General features: G+C 40.8%; 2 long non-coding RNA genes across 2 annotated transcripts in view; both read right to left on the bottom strand.

The window, feature by feature from the left end:
* Positions 1 to 497: 497 nt before the first annotated feature.
* The window catches only part of LOC147758134 (uncharacterized), a 26,518-nt gene continuing 1,341 nt past the window's right edge, over positions 498 to 25,674 (bottom strand). Inside the window, exons 2-5 of the long non-coding RNA XR_015318679.1 lie at positions 7,881 to 8,064; positions 6,375 to 6,539; positions 4,436 to 4,836; positions 498 to 1,939 (exon numbers count right to left, since the gene is read on the bottom strand). This is a non-coding gene — a long non-coding RNA (uncharacterized LOC147758134). The remainder of the gene's footprint in view (positions 1,940 to 4,435; positions 4,837 to 6,374; positions 6,540 to 7,880; positions 8,065 to 25,674) is intronic.
* On the bottom strand, positions 11,671 to 13,975 carry LOC147758135 (uncharacterized). The gene is made up of 3 exons (XR_015318677.1): positions 13,839 to 13,975; positions 13,436 to 13,584; positions 11,671 to 12,742 (listed from the first exon to the last, which is right to left on the bottom strand). It is a non-coding gene; the product is annotated as an uncharacterized LOC147758135 (long non-coding RNA).

Raw genomic sequence — 25,674 nt, 5'->3', positions numbered from 1 at the left:
AACTTAGTGTATTTTTAAACGTACATTACGTCGCGCTCTTACTATTATGATTACATAAGTATGTCTGAACTTAGTTCTTCTCAGAGATATGCGTAGTTTTAATCATGCCTAAGAGCCCGTTCTTTGTAAACCCGTGCGTTATAACCTTGTGAGAGCCGGTAGTACTACTTTTTTCTGTTCAATGCGCATCTTAGTAACACCGTCCACCAGGTTTTACCTTCTGATCGGTTTTTTTCCAGCGGCAACTAGTGCGTCTGACCATGCGTATTGTGATCCCACGGGGAGCGAGATATAAACACGGATAACGCCTATGAAGACTTTTACCCTGTGTAGCAAGTACTGTTATATCACTTAATGATTATTATATAAATAAACACTAAACTCGCACAAAGGCAGAACATAAGTGAGCGAACTCGAATTTTATTAAGTGGCTATCAGAAACTTAATTAATTCATATATATATATATATATGGTTTATAGCAAAGGTCATACAAAAATATCCGTTTGGTCAGCCAAGTTCGTCGGAACTTGAAACTTATGTACGTAGCTTAGAAGACTGAACAAAACACCCACCGTACTATTACTATTTTCATATCATTATCGTAGCATGTTGCCGATAAAACTACATGTCGATACGTTGCCAACACAAAACGAATATTGTTATAATTCGGTAATATCCTAGAAAAGCTTTACTCTACAAAAGGTCGACAAATTCTATTAGAAACAAGACGACTTTGCCATTGCATTGATCGCCTTTTGACCGATCGAACGTTGGCGGCGAGCGACAGCGATGTTGTAAACCGGAGCGTAGTGCTCACCAGAACTTGCTTCGTTTAGAAATTCGTACCTATAGAACATTGCGGTATCTGTTTACTGTAAATCAGCTTGACTTTTCCTCTCTTTTGGTAGCCCCATTTTCAGTTGATAGAGACGCATTTTAAGTCAATGGGTGGCCCAGCCCTGGGACACTTTGTGCACCGTTACGGCTACTGAAAGCTCGAAAAAATTCGTTTCGTCAATGACGTTGAAATAAATATAGATTGGCTTTTCACATTGGTAGAGCAGGAAGTAGGCTAAATAAGAAAATACTTCCGTGAAAAACTTTAGTCTAGAATAAGTTGTATTTTATATACACTAGGCATTGTGGCAAACAATACTCTAAAGTTACAATTAGTTAGTTTTAAAAAGACAGAGATTGTATAGATTAAATAACGTTTTGTTGTCAAAGATCGGATCAGTACAGACTTCGAGTTAAATTACGGTCCTGATAAACAGCTTCACTACATTCTAGCTGGATATTTGGTTAGCCTTTGGGTAGATATGTTGATCTTTGCGTAGCCATGAAGGATCAACTGGATAGACAGTTAGCTTAAAGTGACTCAGTATGATTTATTAAGAATACGCTTACCTAGTTGGAAATACTAGCAATTTTAAAAGAGGTTGACCAAGGTCGTCCATACGTTTAAGACCCCAGGTTTTGAGACACACTCCATAAACACTGAACTCCGATAGGCATAGAAGAAGTTACTTGAAGTCCTAGTGTTGAACATTCCAGTTGTAAGGTATATCCATGGAACGTAATTTTCGCTTATCGTTTCTGGCCCACTCCAGACGTCCCTATTTTTTAAAGGTTCCTTTATCGTGCTAGGATCCATTGGCTCCAGTCTCACGTTTAGTTCATGTTGATTGACTTGGACGTAAGCTTATCCTTCTACCTGCACATGACAGCGGGAGTGGGTCGTTGAAATTCATCTATTCGTTAATGGTGCATTTGATTTCGTTCCAAAGCAGATACTACGTTAGGCCTTCAGTCTTTGAGAACCTGTGCTCCTTGAGAACGAACATCTCCACGTCCCGAAGAGACGCCGATGTTTAAACCACTTGGCCTCCCTCTGTCGGTCGGTCGATGGCTTCTTTCGCTTTGTTGTCGGGTGGCACGCTGTTAGAAATCGACAAGCGGAAAAGCAGAGAAAAGTGATTCTTTCGTAGTTCAGCGCGACAATGCCCTCAGGCACCACCGCTTTGCATTAAGGGGGGCTAACAGAATTTACATATAAATCTGGCCATTACCCAAATCTTGTACCTATTTCGCCTGGCCCTCACGGACACGAACGCCATGATGTACACACATTTTCGTACACTGATGGGAGAAAGGATGAAAAAACGAGGGTCTTAAACAGCAAAGAGATTTAACGGATGGGTCCACGAAGCACAGGCAAGCAGAACAGAATCATGAGAATGAATCTGAGTGGGGGCGATATGGGACGGCCCAGAAAAAGAACGATTCGAGTAAAGGCATTATACGGCTGTATAGTGGCTGTTACGGACTCTTCGTTCATGTAAATTGCAGTAGTATATGTATGAATAGCGCTCGCTAGTGGACTCCGGACTTGATGCTATACCTGAGCTGCAGGCTGCTCATATTAAGGCCCTTGAAATGCTTTTTAAACAATGATACCTGGTGTCCTACGTGTGCCCTTCAGGCTAGTCGATCGTTGCATTTTCTAAATTATACTTTTGTTCGTGTTTTTTTTTTGGGGTATGTTTCTTCTCTAGAGTTAAAGGACCTTTATCCCGCGTCCATGTTTTGTCATAGCTCGGAGAGTATGATTATGGTACCTTCGGGTACTCTTATTTCGCCATATCTAATAATTCCATCTTTATAATATTGCCATACCCCAGAAACTGAGATGATCCGATATACTGAGATCACCTAAGTCCCTTAGAGTTCCCTCTGCTAGCGCCTATAATGGTCCTTACATTTTAGCATAACTGGCTCAAACGCAAAATTTCCCGCTTGCAATACCATCGAGTACAGATCGGCTGGACCGCAAGTTTGCGGATTTGTTTTGATTATCGTGTCGCCTTCTTTCACCCGTAGCTTTTATCGTGATCCAGTCATCCAGTCTGTCAGACAGTCGCTGTTACCTTCTTCTCTTAGACCCCACTTTTTGGCTAAACGACTTTCGCTTTGCTGTTTAGCAACACTTCTCTGTCAAGAAACGCTCGGATATTTTTCACAATCCTGCGCGTCGTATCCCTCCCCACTTCGTCGACCGATTTCTCGAGCCCAAGACAGTACCACGCTACCCCATTTTTCTTCAGAATGGACCGATGTACTACTGGACAGACGCGTCCAGCAATGACACACAGATATTATAAGAGCAGCGGTTGGCAGCAGCCGGTCAAGAAATTTGGGGCTACAAAATCCTTTACCTTGGTACTTGTTTTGCTCGGTTTTTGCTCTCAACCTTCATCTTAGCAACGCTCTGATTCCACTCCGATAACTCGGTCACTGTTGTCGTTTGCCGCCGTTTTTGACGCTCGATATCCGATGATCTCCGATTCGTTATCGGCAACTCAGAGGTCGCATTGGTACTCGATTTTACTCAGCTTAGCCACGCCTTTGGTTCGGTACGCGTTGTGGACGGCTGAGAAAGAGCCTCTTTATCACACGTTAGGCGTGGCTTTCTAGTGCCAACAAAGTCGCGAATTCTCACCGCAAAAAAAGGATCCTTAAAATTAAAGTCCGCTCCCTTAGGACGTTCTGTCGAGTTGCAAGCACAGGAAATCACATACTCGATTCTACACCCTTCTACCCAAAGCAGATTAGTTACACTATTTGATTGTCTCAATGGTTTTAGCGCACTCTTTGCGAGCCCACCGTCGCTACTGGCGCTAAATGCTGGTCCGTGGCTGTAGGATCACCCCCTGTGGTTTAGGCAATCACATTCCCAATGAAGACCAGTTAGTTGGCGGCAAGCTAAGACAGCAAGGAACAATAGAAAAGCAAGCAGATCCTGCCACTCATCGGCAACAAGCGATGCGGCCAATTCCCTGATCGGCCGACCACATCTTTGCTTTGTAGACACCCTTGAATACATCCGTTATATATATATATATATATATATATATATATATATATATATATATATATATATAACAATTCTCAGGCACACAGCAGTGTGCGCGATGCCTTGAGCCTAACCCCTCGTGTACAGTCACCACCCCGTAGCGAATAAGGTGCGTTAGCGAGTGCACAGCTCCTTTCTTTCTCTACTGATTTCTCTTCACTATTCCACCGAATCGCTTCACAGCCAGAATCTCCATATAGCCCACCCAAGCTGAGCTGCCCTCTTCTGTTCTGTACATGAGAATCATCCCTTGCGCTGATCGTGTCGAAACGCACCGACCCAATACAAGGAGGTGGCAGGCTCTTCTCCACCTGAGCAAATGATTGGCGATAGAGGGATGAGTGGCTAGCAAATGATGTCCGTCGAGATGGAGGAATCTCTCCCGTTTGGTGCCTCTATGAGCATGGTTAGTATTTAGCCAGATGGGTGTTGAGTTGGTTCGATCTCGCCCTAGTAGGTGCCCTCATTGACTAACAAACATACATATATAAGTCGTACGTGCAGGAAACAGCGATACTCACTATGTGGTTCACTGTGTCAGTAGGCGTCCGGGGATGTTGTACGTGCCCGGTGGGTCCAGCGAACGAAAGCATTATATGTCTGCCCGATACTTGTACGAGTTCAGGAGTCGTTGTGCAGGAGAACAAGGGACCGCTTGTATAGATTATTTGAAAGGACCACCCGGTGGACCGCAGCAACTAACAACTGTCCACCAGAACATATATTTCTTCGCTCTGTTAGAAATCCAGTCAATGGACTGCAACACTGGTTAAGCATGAAATGGGCACTACAGCGGCGGCGGCGGCGGCGGCGGCGGCTGCTGCTGCCAACGCGGACGTATGCGTAGTATCACCGGTTTAACTAGCGAGGTTATTTCGATCCCGGATCTGCGAAAGGCCTCCACGATGACAGCGATCATTTCCTGTGGATAACGGACCGAGTCGAAAGAATGGAGCGGCACCATCAAGTGAGAGAAATATCATTATCAACGAGGGAAAGGACAACGTTTGACCTACGAAAAGGAGACCAAATCAGATTTAGAAAAAGGTTTAGCTCCCAAGGGTAGAAAAATTGGGACAAATCGGCCAAATTTTCCCATCGATTCGGCTTGCCGCTATCGTACGGAGCAGCTCGCTGGTCGCAGTGTTGATAAACGGAACATATGACCCCAGCTAATTGGCTGAAAATTAACAATGTACGGATATCTAAATTAAGATTATCTTATACTTTTTTTTATAAGACCGCATCTAGATGAAGAATTTTATTATTTAAATTAAATGATCCGCATGTGGCAAAGGGGTCATTTTTGAAAATCATGCTTATTCAATATAACTAGCATTCACCGCGATTGAAGTCTTGATTCACGAATTAAGATCATTTTCAAAGTATCTTTTCTTTAAGCCACAAGCAACTTTTTAATAGTGCGATATTGATTAGTGTAGAGTGGTTGAAACGTGACTCAAATACGCGTTATATTAAAAATTATAATGGAAAACTTAAATTTTTGAATAATAACAACTCAAACGTCCAAAAAATCCGAACATTTTAAAAGGCGCAAAAAGTCTTAAAACACTAACTGATAGCAACTTACCAAAACGACCCATTTGGCATTAATACCTTTCTCCTCAAAAACGTCGTTCATTTCCTGTATCAACAAGTTACGTGAATGACAAACGGCTATTTAGAACATTTTGATGAATTTTCGAGTCCTTTAAATCTAAAGCCTGTTAAGAATCTTCCGGCTTGTCCTACGGAAATCTGTTTTTTTTTCCCGATTTCCAGTACCTGCGTAGAAATTGGCCATAACGTATAGCGCCGATTTCTGGTAAAAAAAAGTTCTTCACCGGTGGGTGGGGTGGGGTGGGGTGGGGTGGGGTGGGGTCATCCAATGCAAGAAGATAGGGTGATATGTTTTTTTTTGCTAAAACTGTAAAAACGACCCATAACGAGTATGCCGGCTTGTTTGCTCAAGAAAGAGTGAACTTTTCCCGGTCCCGGATCGTTATGATTAACGGCCCGTCAGGGCCTCAATTTAAATGCCGCACTTTGTGTATAATACATAAAGCTAAACCAAATAGACAGTCAAAGATCAAAATTGAAAGACACAAGTAAACGCAGGTATTTACAAATAAGATGATAAACAAAATATTTTTTCTTTTAAAAAAATATTTATTATATTGCTTATTATTATATTTATATGCTACTCATTAACCATAAGTAGACTAAGAAAGCACGTTCGAAAGTATGATCCAGGGCACCGATACGAATATCAATTAAGGTTCTTCAAATACGTTTCTTAATATTCAAAGTAACTATTAATGAAGTACGATTCGTTTAGAATTAAAAACGAATTAACGTTATATATGGGTTTGAACCCAATATCATGCTAATGGGTTTTCTAGCGGTAGAGAACTCAAAACAGCAAAGCAAAAAAATTGCCCCAGAATATCCGTACCGTACCTAGGTTACGGAAGCCTCCAGTAATGAAGCACGTGAATGAAATACGTCGCAATCCCCGCCGTGAGTGACGTATGGCAGTGATATAGAAAATATAGTTGTCAAAACATTATAGCAACGACAGGAAGTTGGTTGGTGTTGTCATGCTGCTTTGTTTATCGATTTTTCCTTTACAACGGAAACGAAGAAACAAAAAGGTACGCTATATTAGTGGCTTCGTTGTCTTTCCTTTCTTCCAAAACGTTTGACAAGACTCTCCCCCCCCCCCTCCCTTGTTCATTCCTTATGCTATCTCTATTTGTCGCCCTAGCGTTTGGTGATTAAGTGGTACGATGACTACGGCTTGCGTATTATAAACACAAATCACTAGGTGAGTACCACAAAGGAAAAACAACCAAAAAACAAATCAAGATTCTGTGGTCGCCGCATAGAACAGGTGGACGAAATGTAATTTACCACGAGCGTCAGTAGTAGGTTCGTCGAAAATAACAATAACAGTGTCAAACTATTGAAACAGTATATTAAGTATGACCCAAAAAATAGCCTTATATCATCGGAAACCGAACTATGAATATCTGGCTTGCCGAGATAGTGCTTCGCTCACTGAATAACTGTGTAACGTTCTGTTGTCTATCATTGAAGTAAGGGTCTATCATTGAATACACGCCAATTCCAAATTAAACAAAAACTATTTCTGGGGGTTGGGCCAGTAAAGAACAAAACTAAAGAACGTATGTACTTGGACTATTAGGAAAATATAGGAATGAGTACCGAGAATTTTTATACGCATAATGTGTTAAGGACCACGCACAATTAGGCCAAATGTAAGCTCATTATAGCGCTATGTAAATGCTACTGCATTGTCTAAGAAATGTCACGTCTACTTATTAACACGCAAGCAGTGGTACAGGCTATAAGGAGTTGGCCAAATTACAGTCCTTCTTAGCGAACGCAGGCAAACAACCAAAGAAACGTAAAATAACATAACCGACTTTACAATCCAATAAACAAACCACTTTATACTTTAAGCACTAAGCTACTTTAAGCATTAGTTTTATGGAAAAACTATCTTCTCTTAGGTCCATATTCGTTTCCATATATTCAGCTTGATGCTTTATTTATGTAACTCCTATGATCGAATAGGCGGCGCCACATTTGTCGTAGGGAGGTGATGCAGTCTCGCTGTTAAACCGCAGCCAGTGGACGCCGGTGGCAGAACGAGAATTTCTCAAAAAAATGAGCTAACACCAAAAATAACGTAATACAGTAAAATAAAAATATTTATATAGCAGCTGTTGACCGGCTGGTTACAATTTTGACTATCAACAGCAGCAAGACGGGCGTCCCTGTCAGTCACGCCGTCGGCTGCTGACCGTTTCTATTTTTGTGATGGCAACAATGTGGCGACGCGGGCAAGCAGGTCAGACCGAAAATCAGGAAAGCCGTTGCTAACCGTAACAGGGCACGAGAAGTTTTAGCAGGAAGATTAGTTGCAGCGTTGGTACTTACAACAACTACCGATTTCTCCAGTTTGGCCGTATTTATCTCCTCGCCGACTTTCCCGCCTTATCTTTTCCACCTTTCTTCACCTCAATTCCGAATTTCATATCAACGAAGATGATGATTTTGTTTGTGATGATGATCCCTCTAATAATGACGGTTTCGTCAGCGCTGCTGTCGATGTTGTAGCTGTCTGGAAGAATCAAAGAAAAGGAAGACATTGTTTAGGATAGCGACGTGGGGAACCGAAGTGGGCGCTATTTTTCTGTGAGTAGACTTTTTTTCAGTGCTCTGTCGTTGTTACACTAATGCATATTATTATAAGAACGACAACGTCGTGACAATATAGCTATTTCATTTACCTTTTGGCCGCGTTTTATTCGGTTCGGGATTTATCGGCGACTTCCCGAAGTTAGTTGACGAGGAATAGATTTATGCACGTACGAATTTTTAATGGGGGCTTTTATTCTTGTGTTTGATTTGTCAGCTTTAGAGCTATACAGTGCGTTTAAGCTTAACAATTGTGATAATAGTAATAACGTTTCCGTTATAGTATAGCTACATGCTATCTATAGTAATATATATGTATGTAAATGCCAAAATGAGGGCACACGAACTGTTAGAGGACTTTTGCCCCACGTTATAAGCGTAAATTAGGCTATCTAAAGACCCAGTTAAAAAAAACCAATCTGAGAATCGATCAAATAGAAATTCTTTCCGAATTAATCAATTGTAGCGTGGCCATTGCCAGGCCGCTTACAATCTACCCTATATACATAGGCGCACCCGGGTCGACATAAAGCAGTGCACAGCAAATCAGATATTGTTCCCACATTTGTTACAATCTCACTTCTCTTGTGGGAGTGGATGCTCGTAATGGACTAGCGAAGCTGTGAAATGTTGGGGATTTGTAATTGTTTTTGCTACATAAGGAATAACCAATAGTTAATATTACAGTTATTTCTCTAAACGATCATGATACGCTAAAACGCTGTGAACGCCCCCTTGAGGAAAGAAGGGCTGTGCCCAACAAGATGTATTAGTTTGCCGCGTGGGTCATGATCGATCCAGTGAGTGAGGGTGGTAAGATAAAGATCGAATTGGGACCGTGTGCCTTATACTTAATACTGAGCTCTCGTAAAGCCGGCGTAAGACGGCTGAACTAGCTAATAGCAGTACGGTAAGGCGCATAAGAACGCCTTTAGGGAGAGAAATATCGCAAATAAAAGATGTGAATTTCTGACCAGAATCACACAGTTGAACGTAAACGACGTTTATACGTACAATACACCACTATAAAATCGACACTTTTAGTAACGTTTTAAAGCAACTGTCATGCTTTTTCACCTGCAACATTTCCGTATGTATTTACCTTAGCAAGTTGCCAAGGGCCAGAAGTATCAAACAAAAACATGGTTCGGAAGACATCAAGCAGGCCAAACTCATAGGAAGAACATCCGATATTGTCGACAGAACGATCCAGGACTAGTTGACTTTCGAAAGAAACGGAAAAGATCCGCCTTCCTTTTATTGTCGACATTCCCTCCCCTCTATCAACAAATGCCGTCTCCGCTGACACCTACAGCGACAAAATCAGCCAAGTTGGTACTACACGTCCGCCCTATTGGGAAAGTCTTACCGCCCCCCGACTGTTCTGCAAATGCGGGTTAAGCTGACCACGAAGATTTGTTCCTGCGAAGTTGTGTTATTCGCTCGAACTCTTCACACTGTAGGCTGTACCAGAGGACGAGTTCAGATTGCCCCTAAATGTTGGTCATTCCCGGTAAGCTCTTTAAGAGACATTATTTGGTTATATCACCCCCGTCACTTAAGTAACTATACACGTACCCGTAAATACGGCGTATTAAAAAAAAAAGAATTTCTGATAGAATGTCGGCAATTTTCTTCATATAATATTCTTCATAGAACAACAAAAGTCGAGTAGAAAAGCTTGAATTGAGTAATTAATTAGTTGAATGCATGGGTAGATCCCAAAACGGCTTTCTGTGCCTCCAAATGAGGTATGTGGGTAAAAAAAATGGCTATGATTATCCGTATATTAATGGAGTTTAAGTGTAAATAACTATCCTACAAAATACGATTGAAAACCCGAGACTGGAAAGTTGTTGCCCAGCGTTTTATCTTTCAAAGGTAATCACCCATAGAAATATGCATACGTCATTCAGATATAAACAACACCCTTTCGAAGCCTTTCGAACCCGAACTTCAAGCTCAATGAATAAGTACGAACCAGGTTTTAGATCTACTCTTAATAACGCGATCTGGATCCAACGAACCTTTAGAAATTTCTTTTAGCTGCATTTGTGGGCATATTTGCAATCCTTTCCGCATAATCGCTGCCTTTCATCGATTTATTAAGTATCTCCACCACGGATATTTCATCGACTGTCTATCGGAGGCAACATGCAGAAAGATGGCCTTTTACACCTTTACTACATCCACACAGCTTTTTTAGATCAGATCCCGCAGATGTCCCGCTGTTGGAGCGTTCCCTGCCTGCAGCGATCCGCAACGAGTCTGCGTAGATCATGGGCGGGTGTTGGTCGTCATCGAGAATTATGAGCTGCTCCGGCAGTGCACCCCCTGCAAAGAGCACTAAGAGGGGTCGAAACGGAGAAGCCGATTGGGCAGTAGGTGGAAAACAGCGTCTGCGGGGGTAAACGGAGAGTTGCGGGCAAACGGTGTCCGAAAATGCAGGCCGCACGATCTCGCCGAAAAGGAAAACGAATGGAGCCGATTGAGACAGCAAGTAGGAGTGAAGCCGGAGGAAGAGGATCGCCCCTTTACTTTGGCTTCACTCTGGGCTGGGCTAGCGTAGCGCTGGGCGACAATCGATTCGGTCTTGATGATATTGGAGGTGACATGACAATCAATATCTGGGTACACTGCCTCGACTTCCCCTAAACACCTCTTCATATCGCGATGGAGACCAGCAGAGCCCTTTGGCTTGAAAACGAGACGTGAGACTTTTCCGCTAGTCGCCCCCTTTTTCCGCTAAATATGAATATATGTGGACAGCATTAAGATAGAGAGGAAGATTACGAAGGAAGGCCATATCTGTGTGTGTAGAATGTGTCTATAGAAGAAATGCGATGATCTTTCCTGTTATAAGCTGTTCAAACATTGTATGACAAAGTAAGAATATCGAATGTATTATATATGTGTGGACAATAAATCATAAGTGCTCGGCTCCAGCATAATGTAGTTTTTATATATATTCATCTATCTTTTCTGTTAATTTATTCAGTATAAGCTACACAAAGCATAACTCGATTATTGCTTGGGTATGTGCAACGGACCGCTGTTAAATTGTGCTCGTTAGTGCCAATACGTGGTATTGAACCCGGACTGTCCAAGTGTTAAACGGCCCCGCTGTGCCACTTCTCTTCATTTAAGCTATTAAGAGTTGCCGGAGTTTATTAAGCGTCTTAAACTAAAGCAAGTGCTCGACTAGGTCTACCTACAGGAGGCCAAGTGGAGCATTATCTCTATTGGAGCAAATGAGTATTCCCAATTCGTTGTCCAAGCACAAAATGTACATGTAAAAAACATGAACCTCTTAAACCTACGCATTGAATACGATCTGATATAGCAGCTCGAGGCATTGTTCTTTACAGTATCGTTGCTGTCATTTCTAGCACGCCTATCTATGATAATTCGTGGAATCGTCTTTTTTTTATTTCACTATACGACATCTACGGTCTTCATGGGGTTCTAATTAGTTATCTTCTAATGTGAAGGTATAGCGAACTGCTAATATGCTCACCGTAGCTTTATCACAAAGCTGCATTGCTTGTGGTTGTTTATCGGACGCCTCCTGTCTTAAAGATCAAAAAAATTACAATTCCAGCCGTCATAAACCATACAATATGGGATTCGATACGTAAGCAATAGATAGGCTCACTTCGGAAGTAATGCTGCAAAAAGCTAGCTCTCGCGAAACAGGTATAATGATTGTTGCTTTCTTACGCTAGCTAGCAATTTTATTTTTACTTCGCAAGTTCGTAGATTTTTAGGTTGTCAGCGGTTAAAGGCAATACCAAGGCCAGGCCAGGCCTGATCCCTATGAGGTTGCTAGAAACGCGTGCGCCCATTACACTTGAGGACATGTGAGGTGGTTTTCCTTCGACGCAGGTAAGGAAGCTTCATTTTGCGATGGAGAATAGATACCGTAAGCAACAAGGCGTAACAGTTATTGTACTGGGCATATATAAACAAAGTGGGGAAAACGAGCACATTAGGTAAAAGGTTTTGCCCTGATTTTCGAATGCATATAGTGTCTTCCTGGCTCTCGGAAATCCTAGGACGTAGCCTCATGGCTAGCACGCATTCTCTACATGTGTGTCTCTATGGCAGTATCTGTCTGGCATCGGTGGTATTTTTTCCCTTACACATAAACACCTGTTTTAGACAAGGGGGTTTCAATTCAGAAATAAAGCATCGCTTTTCATATTTTCAACAAAAACACCAATTTCCTATAGTAAGGGTTGTTTCATTCTGTGTCAGGTTTTCCTAACTATGGACTATTATGAATGCTCTATATAAAATGCTCCTCAAAAATTGGTTATTGATCCTGGCAATGAGCGTGGACGTATGTCAATCGAAATGTATCCATTGTTGTTCCCAAGTCCACAATAGTGGTAAGCTCCTTTTCGGCCGTCCGCTTAAGCTGCGTAAAACACAGCCGATTGACAGTTGAAGCGAATGAAATTTGCCATTTTTTTTTTTATTAGATTCACAACAATTGAGCTGTAAACCTAACGTGACCGACTGCAGGACTGCCGGATTATACGCTCCTCTCACATAGACGTCCTAACGTTTAGAGAGAGAGAAACACAGTCGAAGTTCTCCTGTAAAGAAGTAAATAACGAAGATAAAAGTAGGTAAAAAAACAAATATACATAGTCTACAGTTAATCCAGAGTGGTCATATTAAAGCAGCTATTATAATTTTATTGGATTATAGCTGTACGAAGCATCATACAACTTGACAACAATCCTTAAGTTGTTTATAATTAGTAAGTTGTCTGTAATCCAAGCTACACTCAAAGGTGTTGTCACCATTATATAAAAATGCGATGTTTGCATTGAGTGATGACAATATTTTTTTGGCTACGCAGAAAAATTATACGTACTACGCACCATTTAATTAAACTTCACAATAATCGCTTGTTCGTAGCAGATACTGACATTTGTTGATGTTTGTGTTCTGTTAGCACGAAGCTACGGTCAAATGAAAACAAATAAACTGGCTCTCAAATGTACGGCGACCACCGCCACTGTCGCCTTGTGGGAGAAATGGAAGAACTCAAACTCATCCTTCGGTAACAAACACGCTGAATAGGACATTTTGTTACACGTTTCTTGTGTAAGCTCGTCGTCGGACAATAAACTTTGAAACATAACCATAGCCTACCTATTTCTTGCTGTCCAGCCGACTTGGGTTGGAAGTTTTCCGCTCAAGTATTTATAATTATGATTCAGCAAATCGCTATTGTGCAGAGCTGTCAGTCGAGAAACAAGCTTAGGCCAATCAGACTTTACCTTATGGCCTGGAAAGGTTGAAGTGGCCTACAGTCATTCAGTTCGACATAGACAAGTGCCGCAGGAACATAAAACGACTAGCTGAACGCAGACGAATCCAGTAGTGATAGGTAATCGTTGTTGATTTCAAGTGTGTAGACTTAAAGGATCTGTTGAGATAGCAGAACGCGTTAATTATAATGACGCTAACAATAGGAATACGGACTATTATTATCAGCGACAACAATAGCAAATTGAAATCAATAAGAAAATGCAAGTGTGAGACAGTAGAAGAAGACACAAGGCGCGCTCTCGTAAGCCTAGCCGGTAATAAACAATTAATATAACAACAACCGTCAGCGCTGCAACTATACGATCGGTAGCTTTATGTCGTTTGTGGGAATATTTATATGCACACACTTACTCGTTTGCCCGGCCCGACCCTTATGACCCTCGTAGCGCCCGGCCGAGGTCAGGTCTTTTCGCCTTTTATCATAGGATCCACTTTACTTAATGAAATCCTGCTTGTCCGTTATCACTTACTCTGCTCTGGTGTCGAACGAGAGGCCTTACAGTCGGTTCATGCCAATCGAAATTTGCCCGATTTGCAACACCAATTGGGTACTCTAATTAGAACTCGATCGTGCTACAGGACCTAGTGAATTCGTATAGGTTCAGCCCTCTGACAACGCAGAAACATATAGAACATCGATGGCTAATATGTGGGTAAACGAACAGATCGGCGCCAGACACCACAGGCTTGAATTCCTTCTATAAACGCTGAGAAGGTTGACTCAGTCCGCTGCTTGGCGGCCACGGTACAAACATTTCGTTCGCCCTTCAAAAAGTTGTGGCACAGCAAATCATGGATAGTTTTTTTTGTCCGCAAAAAAACAAAGCATTTTTAAAAGGTACGGTGGACTTTCAAAACAGCTCTGCTCATAAAAATGCTTAATCAGGATCCCCCGCATTGTCCGGTTACTGCATCAGGAAAATTTAATTTTCTAACTCCGGATATTTGTTGTTTATAGCTTTAGCGGGCATCTCAAGTATTTGAAATGAGGATAATTTCAGGCAAAAATATTAATTTTACTAGTGCTTTTGGTTCCCTTTCAGATTTGCCTAAGTGCACACAATACTACGGACAATATAGACAGTTCGAATTAGTCAGTATGGTGTTTCATTGAAGGGTACCAGCCCCCATTCTGTGGCCCAGCCTCCCACGTGCAGCAACAAAAACCTCGCGCATTTTTGCGCCTCTGCAGTTCATTGTCTTTCTGTATCTTGCGTATAAACAAACTATTCCGGTAGATATTCCCCCCCCACCACGCAAATATGTGTTCCTTCTCAATTTTTTTTTTATCTCGATTGTTGTTGTTCTCGACTGACTTTTTGTCTTACATTTATTTGTTTGCGGCTTTACTCGTGCAGTTGAGTCATCTATTGCGCTTCCTTTCATTGATAAATATAGGAGACAAATGAAATCTTTTAAATTGGAGACTTAATGGTGACGGCGGGTGGTAACTTGTGCTTAGACGTTAAATTATGACGTTTCACAACCGGAGATGTTCTTACTTCTGTTTTCTCAATTTTTCGTGTTTGCTATTGTGTGCTTGTGTTTGTTAATTGTATCGATGTTCGGTGTGTTTTCTGTCGTCTATAGAATAAAGCAGAATTTGTATCGTGTAGTACTATCTTTGGGGTAGGCAGAATTTCGTAACAAGTAAGTAACTATTCCTGTATAACAGGTTTGTTCACGGGCAGAACATTTCAACAGAAATCCTACAATTGTTATCTCGCCAAAGCGTGCCCTGTAGTTTTCTTGAACTTTTACAGAAAAACTTAACAAAGATAAACTTTATCATCCTATTAACAGTACTTGTCAATAAAACAGTATTTAAAAAGTACTAAAGACTTGAAAAATGAACTAATTTAATACAGTTACTTACAGCGTATTGTTCGAATGCTGTTAAATCTGCGAAGTCAGTCACTGTATCACGACGGTTGATATCTTACTGAACTTAATAATTAACTTATAAACATATGAATAAGATCTCAGCTATCTTTTTTTGTTTGGATCAGACGGTAGAGGTTCAGGTATTTATCGTATAAGTTATGTTTCCCTCGTTGATATGCTCTATGCAGTGCACAATTTATATGCGTATGTATGAAGTATCGATATAAACTTTGCCACTGGTACCATGAAGCCGTGAGTCTGCATTCAATACTTTTTTTTATGATACGTTTAAACACCGGCTCAAGATATAACACGAAAAAAAACTAAGGTTAGACATACCCATAAAAGGTCAACTAATTCAGGTAGAGTTTGGGCTCCAATGAGCTTGTCTCATATTCTGGAAGATGTAAACCTCGACACTTCATAAAATAAAGAACAGGTAAAAATATTATTAAAATAATAAAAGCGAACAAATAAAAACAATGTTGACCGAAACAAAGCGACAGAAAGCAAAAAGAAAAAAAAAAGCTAATTTAAAAATAAACTATAGGAAGAGATCCGAAAACAAGCAACAAAGGCCACTCTGCTCCCTTCAGCGTGTTAATCTGAGTCGATCCCGATAGTTAAAAGACGGCAAATGTCCAAGACTATAACCATTGTAATAACATACTCTCTCTAACGCTATTAATTAATGATTACCATCATTGTCTTTATTTTCCAGCTTGCCGGAAAGTCAAGACTCCATCTAGAGTTAGGTCGAGTCGTCGCGCTTATGTGTATATTTATACTCAGACGTGTGTGCACGAAAGACCCGCTCTTTGTGGGTTGTTTTTTTACTGACACTCCGCTCGTATATGCACAATTAATAAATCGCCTTTTATTTACATTGCCATTTATATTTGAATGGCATTTTCGATTACAACCCCAGAAGGTTGCCAACCATGATCGGCGAGTGACAATCGCCGGGCCGTTCCACCACTGTTAATCCAGTGATGCAGCCAATCTCCTGGGTCGGCCCATTCATGTCTTCACTTCGTTTAAACCGGAGCCCAATTCAAGTGAAGGTTACCGTTTCGTGCTTCCTCCTGGCAGCCGCAGAAGCCAATTCCTACAGAAGTTTTCTAGTTTATTCTGTTCTGCTTAGAAGTGAGCTGATCAGCGACGTTGGTCCGATACCTGCTTGTCGGTACAATATTTCTACTGCAGAGCGATTATTGTTATTGCCGCCAGTTACAGAAAGCTGAAAAGCGAAAAGACTAACCCGCCCAATTCTTCTGCTTGCTACATCTACAGATTTTCTCCCGTTGTTGTCGCTACTACTGCCATTGTCTATTTCTACTCAGCTACGCTCCTTCGTATAGACATTGTGTGTCTAATTATGTGTAACGCGTCCCCTAGGACAGGAGCATAATTGTTTCAAAACGGTAAAAGCAGACTGTATTAGTCGCAGTTGGCATTTACCCTCTAGCTTAATATTTGCACTGTCTTAATACGTTAACTGTGTTACCCCCCCTGGAGAGTTGCCACTAAAATAATGTTAACGTGTCTTCTCTACTTACTGTATTTATTAGTACTGCGACCCGTCGAAGGCTCATTCTCACGCCGACCAACAAGGTTAGATATTTTCAACAGCTACAGCTGGTAGGCATTATATCTAGAAAACTTTGCTAAATCAAATAGTTCTTTACGTTCTCCGACTGAATCGCCGGCAAGAGCAACAGTCATCATTAGTCCGCGATCCAGTCACTGCAGGAACATAGCGCCTATAACGTGCGCACAAATAGTTACCGTACACAGATATATAGAACAGCTATGGACAAAAGAGTTAAGACTTAAATATATAGGCGAGTGTCGAAAGACCCTTACTGGTGTTAAATAGACAAAACTAGTGTTCTGTGAAAATTACTTAATTTTTTATTCATATAGATATCTAAGACAAAATGCGAAGATTCGAAAATAGATCGCAGAATAAGATAACTTGATGTATCAAAAAGTAGAAGCCCTATATATTCACCGTTAACTATTGTTAAAAGAAAACAACTTGTATTATACAAACTCTATCGGACCTGCGTGTTAGAAACGATGACGCTCGATAGGGAAGAATATCTTACACATCGTGCAAAATCGATATACGCTAAGGTATTTTTTCTTCATTTCTATAATGTATTTTAATTGCTAACGGCAAAACCATGCGTTCGAAGATTTAGGGAGAACATGTATCGTGGAACCCTAACCAGCGGGAAAAATTATATTGACCAATTTCCTTTCTACTAAATCTTGAATGGTCTACTGTCGCCCAAACTTATGGCCTTCCTATAATCTCTATAGATCTCTTCAGTACTATTGTACATGTGTAAAACAATTTATGTAAAGCAATGTAATCTCCAACAGAGAAATGTATTTTTCAGAAGTTTGTTATATTATTAGAGACGAACTTTTCTGTAGAGCTTTTCGAAGTGTCTGTAAATTTTAGACGAAACAGGATATCGTTCCATGAGGAAATTCGCGGGACCAACACAATCCGAATTCAAATTGGCTAGATTTTTTAAACCCCACCCAGTAAATAATCGAAAAAAAAACTAATTTTTTTAAAAACTTATAGTAAAGTTGACTGTTTTATCATAGCAAGCAAGCGTGTTGTAACGATCGTACATTGTATGCATAAAATGCATTTAGTTCATATTTAGTTAAGTTTTTGACGTGACAAGCGTAGATGGGTCCGGGAGCAGGAAGTTCTTTATGTTTAAAACAATAATCGATCTACTATCATTTTAAGATTATTCGATTGATATCTGAATAATACGTATAATCTATCGGAGCAAGGTTGTTAATAGCATGAAGTACGTTCAATTGTTTCCATCAAACAAGTATCCGATGCAATTAGATTGAATTCAGAGTGAAAAATTATACAAATTAAAGTCAACGCCTTTTGCTTAGTCTAAGAAGAATTATTAAAAAATCAGATCGCGTGCTCTCGGTTGTCATACCAACGGTTCATGAATCTCTTAAAGAACTTGAGATAATGGGCTATATTAATCGTTCCATCTCCGAGATCTCATAGTAGCGGATGTTCCTGACGTCCATTACAAGTACTACCGTAACTTTGTGGCCAAACCTACTTAAACTTGATTTCTTTCCAGAGCAAGGCTATTCTCTCACGTGCTCCCTTTCCAGGCGGTCATAGAGGTTGGATCACGCCTCACCTATGACGACCGTATGCTCCTGTCTGGAGCCTGGGATACACCACGTGCATTTTCAACATGCCTGTAGTTAATTCAGGGGACCCATTTTTTCAATTATGGTCATAGGTCTGTAACAGGTTACGTGTACATATCGGTTTGGGCTGAGACACTCTTACACTCCGAGCTCTACTGACCCGAAAAGCCTCCTCGATCGCATCGATGCATTCGTCTTCTCCGAGTTCCAACATTTGGCCACTGCTTCGGTGGTCTTCAACACTCCAATCTCCACTGTTGAAACGTTGCACCATTGACGTACTAAACTTTCCCTTAAAATCTCCTTCCCTAATGTTTTTACGGATCTCCAATCAATTTCCGCAGCGCTGTGGTCTTCGAGAGGCAACAATTTGACCATTAGCGTAGACTTTCGAGGTTGAAAAATGTTTTGCCTCGTGAATGGATTTCGCCCAAAATAAACTTAGTCACCTTCCATTCACAAGTTTTCAAAAGACTAAAATATTTATCGTCCGCTAGCGGTCTTTTTTAAATTTCAATGTCTGCTGGGTTCGCTTGTACCAGCCTAGGAGCTTTAGGTTACTCAATGAAATAATTTGTCCTATCAGTTATGCTGTATTAGCTATAAATATAGCTGCTTAATACTGATAATAATAATAATAAAATAATGAGCTTATTGTTTGATATTTATTGCAATGACAAACCAGTTTGAAGGTGTTTATAGATGCGCGGTTTTTTGCTTTTAACACTCGATTGAGTAACATATTTAATAACAAACCTATCGTTAGGCCGGCAAAGTTAAAACGAATCATTTTCAACCTTTTTGTACAACGTAAATAAACGTTTACCAGAGGAATACAAACAAGTCATAATTTATATCACTAGCAAATGAATTCATCTATTTAGCTAAAGTTCCTCAGTCGTTGTTAGAGTGAACTATTTTCCCTATAGGACTCGACCTGAGAACTTTGTCGAGACGTCTCCAGAGGTCGACTCGAGCCCACTGGAAGAGATCGATTTTTACTCTCTCATCACCTAGCAGTAAATTAAAAATTATAGCGTCCGGATGTCTCTAGCTTCTGTTTTGCAGTCCATCGAGCAGCAGAAGACAACTGTCATTTTCGAATAGTATTACCATCAAGGACTTTCTCCCTGCTAAAAAGGAGCTCTGTGAAAGCTTCACTTTAAGCAGGGGGATAATTTTGCTTTGGTTCGCTCTTTCTGGGATTGTTGCCTTAGTTTAATGGGAACCAGATGCCGGGCAGCGTTCCGTGAGAGAAAAAGAGTCCAAAAACGTGCCTTCGAACGTTCACACAGCATTCGCCGTTATTATGACGTCGATGTTGGTATCCCACATCACAACAATCTTCTTACCAGATCAGAATGAACGTTACCGTTTTTCCGTTCATACATGACTATATCCATTTGTGTGAGTCTGCGCGTATCTGCAAGCAGGAGTCCAACATGTTGGAGACGCTCCATACAGGAGTCGCAGAGATAATGTTAGGTGGCGGGGGCGACATTCACCTGTGCATCTTCTGCCCGTGGAAAGCTAGTCGCTACTCAAGACATGTACCAAAAAACAATGTAAAAATATCTTGGGGACTAGAGGGTTCCGATGTAGAAGCTTGTTGCCACAGGTGTTCGTGGACTCGAGAAGTAAGCGCGCGGGAAACGCACGATTCTGCGGGTGACTTGCGGGTGACTTGCTGGTTGTTAAAAGCCGTAATATGCCAAAGTCATAAAGCTACTTTACAGACATTGTGGGTCTGTTCACGGTGTCTATTAGGGACGTTGTCATTGTGTCAGCAAATGAACTTTTTCATTTAGGGCGTGCAGTGTCTGAGAATGCTTAAGAAGTACCTAGCACTGGCAGGGAGTAGCAGTTAGATCCATATAAGTGCTGAGAAAGCGGCTAGAAGTTCTTAGTGTTTATAGTCTTGATTAAGATGAAAGCAGAATAAGATTTATAAACTGGTAAACGCGGGAAAAACGAGATGATAACCAAAATTCATGATAAAATGAAAAAAAGATGTCATGATAACAACGGTCACTTGTAGTAAATAACAGGCAGAATAATTGGTCAGCTTATATCGCCTTTGACTGTAGGACGTCGGCTTTTTGTTTATCATTTACTTCATTCGATAATCAATACGAAATTTATTCAATTGAATCAACTGATTTTTCGCTGTATACCGGTACACAACAATTATAAGAGTAGTAAATTAATGAAGTAATTACCAAACTGAACAAATAGGAACTTATCGTATAACAGTTATCATTTCCCACTGCAACATAATCGTACTGGAAGGTTTTTCCCTTTGCAACAACACAGTTCTGGTTGCGGCACAGTTCTGAAGCACAGCTACGTGCAGTTGGCTAAACCCCGCACGAATGGTAACTGCTATTTAGAAGTTGAAACTTTCCCTGCCCTTACCTTGTAATCAAATTTACCGTAAGCTCGATACAAAAGTTGCCGACAGTCACTTGGTATGGCTACGACAATAAGTTGACCCACGTCAGGTGGTCACAGGAAACAACAACAGCACACACATGATAAATTCTTAATATCTAAATTGTTCCGTGTGTCTTAAAACAAATGGAGTGCCGAATGTAGCGCTTCGTTTTCTGGTCCGACTGTTACTTCCGCTAGTAATTTATAGTTAAAAAAATTTAACTGAACAGTCAATTTAGTGCTTAACGCTAATTTCGGTTGGTCGCCGCACTAATAGTAACGTTCGACCGCTCTCTTATCTACTTGCAATTTCAAGCAAGTTTGTGGGAGGGACCGCTTTAAAAAAAAACCCGAAAATGCAACGCAATATCATTGAGCTTGTGTGAAGCCGAGGTGCCAGTCGAAATCGTCAAAAAACGCTTTTTTTATTTTTGTTTTTTTTACCATCAAGCACCCTTTCGTCCTTTAGAACGGGCGTATCTTAGCGTAGCACACGTAATATCATATATTTGTAATCGTTGCTAAATTAGCTATCTTTTTTCTTAACTAATAATCGTATATATATATATATATATATATATATATTATGGCTGAAATCAGAAATGTCAAAGGGGTACGATTTTGTAGCATCATTTCTGTGTGGCGTCCCTTCAACAAAGATGCATTGCAGTCTTAATTCTCTGCCTCATAAAGACCCAAGCGGATCAACGTGTAGAAAAAGACTAATTTAATGTAAACGCATTGCAAGATAATTAACGGGCTCAATTTTTTTTCCGGTATTCGCTCGATTCATCGATAAATAGCTAAATTTTGCTTCAACTCATTGATCAATAAGATGAATGACCTTCTGCGCGAAGCTGATTACTATGCCAACCAATAAATATCATGGTGCTGGTCTACTTCGTTGAACTGTTGACGCCCGCCACTCTGGTCGTAGCCATTAATTCATATTTCATTACTGTTTGCTTTGACAAACGTATAGAAAACCATTCGCAAGCTTAACAAGTCTTTGAAAGCTTTTGGAACATATAGTAGAAGCTTCGTTTGAAAATCATTCTTCACCATATTTTCTGTTACACGCTGCATTTAGACGTTGCTCGTGGACAAAGGCGCATCCATCAATTGAACCTGTTATTGACTCACTTGTTCTCGGTATTCGGCAACCTGGCCGACGGTGCTAAAGGAGCCAGGATCATCAGGAGTATATCAAGTGCGAGCACTACGGCTACGGCGGAATACTGAATAAGAAGCTTGCCGTCTCATGGGAGCAGTTGATTTCGCTACTTGAGCGAAGCTCAGAAGCTATCTCTGGTCAAAGCCATCAACCGACCGTGTTGGCTCACAATGATTTATTTAAGCAACCCCAAAGAGTGCCTCGTTTGAGTTACGAGGCATTATGGAGGTTATACTCGTTCAGTGCTTCGAGTCAACCGAGGGACTCTTGGCTTCGTGGCATCGAAGCGGCTCAAGTGTTAATGTTTTTCCTTTTTGACGAACAGCATTTACCCAAAGGAATCGACGAGTTCATCGAATTTTCGCTTGAACCAACAGCTAAATTTCGTTACAAAAGAAATGGCTTACGTAGACTAAAAATATGCCAGGGTCCATTTAATAAATCTAGTGTCGTTGTATTTCCCTTGATTTTATAGCAGGAATATTTCTACCGTAAATTTATGTATATTTTACTCATAGTCTCACACCACATTATTCTATACTGGCGTGTATGCGATACTCGTTTTGGCTTCTTACATCGGTCTTAAGTGCTCTCTGTTTATAATGCTTCCGCACAATTTCACGTTATGCGTATCTAGTAACATAAAACACTAACAAGCTTCTCTGGTATAAATAATGTTGAATTTTGTATAATTTGCCTCTGTAGTTTGTAATGCCTCCTGTAATTTGGGCCGATCACTTTATCAAGACCAGTAGGAAATTCGAGCCTGTTGTACCTAATCGAACGGTTTTGGACGTATCGCTTATATTCATTGTATAAAAATAGTTAATTTAACGAAGTGGACTCTTTCAAATAGAAGGTTATCATTTTAACCCGCATAGACCGATTGTTTTCTTTGTTCCTACACGAATTATGCTGCTAGTTAGCACGGGCCTGAGATTCATAATACGATGCGCACGCAATTTAATGTGCTCTAGCTAAAGCTGTAATTAATTGTTCTAGGTAAAAAAAAAGACCTAGAAAAAAATCTGATATAAAATGCACACGTTGCTCGTTTACTGGATGATACCATTCGGCTAAAATGCACATGGAACCTTAAATTAATCCAGTACCACATAATCAAAAATGAAATTATAACGTTCCCATCGGTATCTACTTCTGGTCGTTAAGAAAATCTGTTCCACTGCCAAACATATCGCGGTACAACAAGTAGCCCAGTGACCTTCGATGAGATGGTGCTGACGTCATTGAACAGCGACTTTGTGGGGCATGGGTCTGCCGTTTAAAAGTTTGTCATATTAGTCGCATAGTTTGTCAGGTGAACCCCACTAACGTTAGAGCCTTCGAAAAAACTATCTGTTGAGGAATGAATTTTGATTTATTTCCCAACAGAAAAAGCTAAAAGAATCACTCAGCTATGGTTGTACAGCTTCAAAATGGCCTAAATTTCCATTAATAAACAACATTTTTTCGTAGAAAGTGAAATGTTCATATTTGTGTGTCGGGTGACTAGATCACAAAAAATATGTAATACGTTTCCCGGCATCGGCAGAGTCTCGTGGCGCTACCTCAATAGAAACTGAAGTCAATTGAGTTCGACAGAATCACCTGCTCACACATACGCAGACAAACACGACTATATACTTCCTTCACTTTCCGTATGTTCTTCGCCCTCTCGTCTATGTCCTGCTTGCTGACCACCGGGAGTCGATAGAAACAATTATATTTATGTGTACCTATTGTGCTGTTATTTAAACCATTTCTCTGGCCAAATCGCGGTACTATTTGAATGTTCGGATATTCCTTACTCCTCGCAGACCCGCTACTATCGCTATTGTTTCCTTGTATTTAACCAACTTTTATCAGGTACACACGCGACACTTATACGTCTATAGGGATATTTGCGCATCTAGAAACAGGTCGCCGTCGCTAAGCTTCCTCTTTTGTTGTTTCTTTTGTCCCTTTTGTTGTTTCTTCCGCTTCTGCCCATGTTTTTTTTTTTCCTTTTTGATTTTCGTTATTGACAACAGAACATTGTACGATACAGATGGCTCCCTTTGGATTGTTTCGCCATTGTCGCTACCGCCTTCGTTCTTGGGCGTGGAACGTTACTATTGAGTTAACCGGTTAATTAGTTTGTCCGTTAGCAACTCATGTTACTACCGTGCGTTTTGAGACAATCCGTATCTATGTTGCTTGTACTTTTGCTGCTGAAACTTTTATTTTAGTGTTGATATTTATCATTGTTCCTATCAACAACGACGACGACGACAACGACGAAAGCCGGTAATATTGGGACTATTGCTGTCTTTGGGGCTCACTAGCCAGATGGATGGAAATACGGGCTCGTGGATCAGGTAAGGATAATAATAACAACAGCAGCAACAACGGTGTTGGTAGCAGCCACCGCCCTGAAACGGAAAGTCAGATGCCGCCATGCTATTGCCTGACGACGTAATGCTACTTCTGTATGTCACCTGCGTTACTGCGTACTGCCCGAGCCCAACAATAGGGAATAGCCCTTCAATCAGTCCGACAAACAAATAGACAGGCAGGTTGGCTAGCTGGCTGCTACACAACTTGTAAATCAGCCACGCGAGCAAGGATGACGAGCAGGAACGTCTAAGGTTGACCTACTAGCGTAGGCTGTTCGATGAATACCCTTATAACTAGCTATCTGCTATATCCATTTGCTCGTATCCGATAGGGTCGCCATGTTTCAACTACGACCTCACGCACGCGCATACATATAAATTCACACAGATGCACATAGGAATGGCAGGGATTTGCCGCTGCTGTCACAGATTTCATGAGTGCTACGTTGCATCGTCGCGCGCCATCGTTATGTTCAGCAACGATAGGAAGTTTTTTCCGCAGAACACAAAACAGGAGTAAAAGTGTTAAGGAAACCCGTTGGTTACTAAATCTGTTAGACTGTGTGTCCTTTTGCGAAGCTCCGTGCAATTTATCGCTTGGTCCTTAGGCGGATACGATTGTGTATCATGTAGGCGTGTCACGGCGGCAAAAAACGTAAATCACTTACTTGATAACGGCATGTTCTTTTGCGTTATCCATCATACAGTTGAGCTAGAGTCTAGATGCTAGTTTGAGCGAGCATCTACACAACTATACGATAGAACAACCCCCGCATTTGTCTATCCGGATATTGTGATCGTTATATCTAATGACAAATTTCGCCCGCTGAAAGTCACGTGCCGTTCTCTTATTATAGTTAAATTTCCTATACTATTTACCGTGCACTAATTGCAGAACCCCTAATTCCAAGTCTTGTGACAAGGTAGATATTGAATGGGGTTGATCGTTTTTTAAAAAATTCAAGCCACCTGTTAAAAATAGAAGTTCAAGATTTTGACCAGTTAGTTCAAACTGCGAAAACGTTTCTGCAATAGTTAAATAAAATACTTGATATTCAGTGTTCTTGTTTCAGATTTATGCATTATTTGATAGAAAGAACAATAG

The sequence above is a fragment of the Varroa destructor genome, unplaced genomic scaffold (genome assembly GCF_002443255.2).
Source record: "Varroa destructor unplaced genomic scaffold, Vdes_3.0 BEIS01000001.1, whole genome shotgun sequence".
In the NCBI taxonomy this organism is placed as follows: domain Eukaryota; kingdom Metazoa; phylum Arthropoda; class Arachnida; order Mesostigmata; family Varroidae; genus Varroa; species Varroa destructor.
The sequence above is the reverse complement of the archived record's forward strand: the minus strand, read 5'-3'. Positions and strand labels throughout refer to the sequence as shown.